At 50.8% G+C, this 4,398-nt stretch overlaps 1 non-coding gene across 1 annotated transcript; it reads left to right on the top strand.

Annotated features, from left to right (window-relative positions):
* The first annotated feature begins 285 nt into the window (after positions 1 to 285).
* Positions 286 to 448, top strand: LOC145390140 (U1 spliceosomal RNA). Its single transcript, XR_013895578.1, has one exon. It is a non-coding gene; the product is annotated as a U1 spliceosomal RNA (small nuclear RNA).
* Positions 449 to 4,398: the final 3,950 nt, after the last annotated feature.

The raw sequence follows: 4,398 nt of genomic DNA on the forward strand, positions 1-4,398 counted from the left end.
GAGATACTACTTCCCTTGATCTCAGTACATGTCATATAATTGTCTAGATTCCTGTTTCGTGATGTCTACGTGTTCCACATTTAGAATTTACCAATATACATGTAAGGTTGTTGCCCTGAGTTTTTGTGTCCTGTGTCTCCTAAGCTCGAGTCTAGAAAGGGAACCCAGCTGCATAATAGGCGTTCAACGGACGGGAAGCTGACCCTAGCCTAACAATAGCATACTGCATTGAAAATAAAGTTTTCAGCATTGGTTGGTCTAGGGCAGTGCATGGGTGGAGGTGGCATACTTACTTGGCACAGGAGATACCATGATCACGAAGGCGGTTCTCCCGGGGAGAGGCCCACCATTGCACTCTGGTGGTGTTGACCCCTTTGATTAACCCAAATGAGGGTAACTCGAGTGTGCAATTTTTGGTACCGGGGGACTGCATTTGCGCTGTGCCCCATATCAAATCTTCTTCATCATCATAATCATCAGTCATCACTTTTCCATTGCTGAACAAAGGCCTCCCCTAACTTTTTTCACGAATTTCTTGACTGAGCCAATATCTGCCACGTTTTCCCTGCTTTTCTGTTTCATCTCTCCAGCTCCTTTCTGGCCTTTTCTGCTACGTTTACAATCTCTTAGTGTCCAGTCAGTCAGCCTCTCGCTACATGGCCTGCCCACCTCCAATTTCCTGTTCTTTTATAACTTCTATAATGTCCTTGACATAAGTCTGCTCTCTTACCCAAGTTGCTCTATTCCTGCCTCTTAAGGATATCCCCAACATGGACCTTTCCATTGCTCTGTGAGAATGGATTAGTTTATTTTCCATCGATTTTTTAAGTTCTGAGGTCTCACAACCATCTGTCATAGTTGGAATTACACATTCGTTATACACTTTTCGTTTCTTACATATTGGCAAGCTAATTTTCATAATGTCTCTGTGTTTACCGAAAGCTTTCCATCCCATTGTAATGTGTCTTTTTCTTTCGCTCTTATGGTCTTTCGTTAATTTTATAATTTGCCTAAAGCAATTGTACTCCTGGACTTCTTCAAGAATTTCTTTGCTTATTCTGATGACGGTCTTTGGTGTATGTGAGTTAAACCTTTTCAGTACTTTAGTTAAAATGCCGAATATTTTCGCTGAGGGCATTCAACACCCCCAAAAGGAGCCTACGGAGGGGCAAACAGAGCATGACCTGGCTCAGGGTGACAGGGACATAGGTCCACCCGGGCTGAGCGCCTCTATGACCTGGAATTTGCCCGCCATCACCATAGGAAAAAAGAGACTACCTTCTGGGAGAGCTGACCCCCAATAGGATCGGGGGTGGAGCTATTACTCAAGCTCCAGAGCAGCACCCCAGAGACGGCCAGTAGCCACTCAACCCATCTGCAGGAGACAGCCGATAGCCGCTGTGGAGGTAATCGGGAGAGAACCGGTAGCCGCTCCTGCCATCGTCAGGAGATGGTCAGAACCAGCTCTGAAGGTGCCATAGAGACAGCAAGTAGCCGCTCAGCCCTCCTACAGGAGACGGCTGGTAGCTGCTCTGGAGGTAATTATGAGACGGCCGGTAGCAGCTCCTGCCCTTGTCAGGAGATGACCGGCAGCCGCTCTGAAAGTGCTCTCGAGTCCGCCTGCAGCCGCTCCCCCACACAGGCCGTGGCCAGTAACCAGGCCCTTGCGACAGCTAGTAGCCACGGCCTTAGAAGGCCATGGCCAGTAGCTGGGCCCTACGAGAGGAGACGGCCAGTAGCCGCTCCTCCGTCAGGTGCTGCCACACCCCCACAAGATTACTACCTAGAGGGAGGTCCCAGCCTTGAGGACTGCTGGAGAAGCCCTGTGGTCCCCACCGAACTCTTCTCCCTACAGTCGGTCCCTGAGGGGCCTAGCCTGACGGACCCCAATGGAGGCTGACGCCTCAGCCAGCTCCTGATGGCATCACTGACCACCAGAGACAGCAGCCTGCAGAACCTCGAGACCGCCCCCAGGATCCCTGGGTGGGACATTCCCACACCCCGACATCGAAGACCCTCATCCTCCATCAGGCGCCTGAGTGAACGATTCAGGCAGCTTTTTGGCCCCAGTCCAGAGGGACAGACTCCAGCCCCAAACCCTGAAAGCTCGGGGCCCTTTGCCATACACAGCCCCAGACGAGAGACGACGCCCCTACGAGTGATGCCGTGGCCCCTGAATATGGAGACCCCTGGAGGAACTCAGCCCCATCAGTAGCCGGGCTGAGCCGTTCCCCACCGCCCTTTTCCCTTGGCCGCTACCACACTCAGTCCCGATGGTGAGTGACAGTGAAGGTACAGTGATAGTGATACAGTGAAGTGAGGGCTGAGCAGTGAGTTACTAGAAGCATGGGAAGTCAGAAATAAAACCTGTCAGTGTTAATGTAAAAGAAAGGTGGAATAAGTAAGGTAACAGCGAGGCAATGAACACAGCCAAGTAGTGAATAGAGTGTTTGTCTGAGTGAACATAATTCCATCCCAGTAACGTGGCCCCCCCCACTAAGATCAATTGGGGCTCCCAGAACCAAGGTAATAATTAACAGTGTAACAGTGAACTAAGGTAGACAGCCCAACAGTGATAACAGTGCCTCGGCCACAATGAAAATGAACTCCACCTAAACGGATAAAGTCTAGACTTCCCACGACTGACAGTGATTGATTTTTCTGCCCTAAGACTTCTGGTATTAGCTAATGTACTATTCACTTTGTGCCTGATCTTGTCCCGAATAGTATCTTGCGTGATACTACTACCCACAATCTTGACATAATGGTTTATAATAATCCAGAATAATTACTGTTGTGACATCTGCCTGTTCCACCTGTAGAATTTGACAATACACGTTTAAGGTTGTTGCCTTGAGTTTTTGTGTCCTGCCTCTCTCTTATTTGTCTAACCTCCGGTCTAGAAAGAGAATCCAGCTACACACTAGGCATTAGAGGGACGGGAAGCCTACCTTAAAACACCTAGCATTACGTTGGTGGACAGCGGTGGTTCTTGACCCGGGCATACGAGAGAGGCATTCAGGAAATACCAGCAAAATGGCAACCAAACCTCACGTGCAATTGCCCAAATTCGACCCCAAACAGTATGATGTTCATACATACCTGGCAATTCTTAAACCTTTACTAAACATAGGGTTCGAAGATGACAGGCAAAAAATAGCAGTTACACTCCCGCTTTGGGGTAAAGCGGCAGCCAATATTGCGCTGAAAATTGTCCCGGGGCTTACCTGGCAGAATTTCACAAAGCTCGTGATTCAGGCCATCACCCCATCACTAGGTGAAGTAGTGGCCCTATCTCAATTGGATACCCTGACTTTTGATGGCAACTTATATGACACCTTAACCTAAGCTAGACATCTGGTCACCGTTGCCTACCCGGAGGCAGATGATGAAACCCGGGAGCAACACACTTTTAATACCCTCCTCAGAGTTCTCCCCAGTTTGGTCAAGGAACATTTTACAATCCACGACCCAGCAGGAGACATGGACAGGGATATCCAACTCATATGCCACCTCCTGACCTCCCACCCCACACCCCAGCAAATCAACATGGTGAAAAAGTTCCCACAAACAACCCAGCTCCTCCAGTCAAGCCATGTCTGCCTATGCCCCACATCAGCCCCACCCCAACACCCAGCCTGCCTAGGGTGCACCCCACCCACCAGCACCCCAGTCACAAGGAGAACCCCAACCTCATTCTGGTGAATCCCTGGGAGTTCTCCACATGCACCTCCAGGTGCCCACTGCATGACATTAGGGACCAACTGAAAGCCGCCAGGCCGACGTACAGTCTCCTCCTTAACCCCTTAAGTGCTAATCTCATCGATTGGGCTTTTTGCGCAATTTCTTAAAAGGACGAGCAACACCGATTGTACAACATCCACAAAAAACTGGCGGCAGCTGGCTCCACCCCAGCTGTGACGTAGATGGCTTCTAATCAATCAGAACTAGGTGTTGGACACACCGGAGGGGGGACCCAGGCCCGTAACCAGGTTGTGGGGGGTGTACCCCCCACCTCCCTCTCACCACGTCCATCTACTCCACTACCTTGTTACTACCCTACCTCCCACTGTTCTTACCACCAGAACAACCCCTCCCACCCCTTCCTCATGCATCCCCCCCTCCCATGTGGATCCCCCCCCACGTCCCACTCCCCAGTCAACGGGGGGGAGGGTATTTCCCCCCTACCCTCCCTCCATGTCCTGCACTCCACTTTGGCCCTTCCTTTGTGTCTTGTGGTGGTCTCCTCCCATCCCTCGATCCCCATCCACCCCCCCCTGGCCTTACCAGCTCCCCCTACCCCCCACCCCCTACCCGCACCCCCTAGCACTTCCCCGGCCTCGAATATTTTGCGTATTTTTTATGTTTTATGGCACGTGTTTTTGAATCATTACCTGT

This window comes from Coenobita brevimanus, unplaced genomic scaffold, assembly GCF_032717465.1.
Source record: "Coenobita brevimanus isolate Jiangsu-jjx unplaced genomic scaffold, ASM3271746v2 jjx.HiC_scaffold_2909, whole genome shotgun sequence".
NCBI classification, from domain to species: domain Eukaryota; kingdom Metazoa; phylum Arthropoda; class Malacostraca; order Decapoda; family Coenobitidae; genus Coenobita; species Coenobita brevimanus.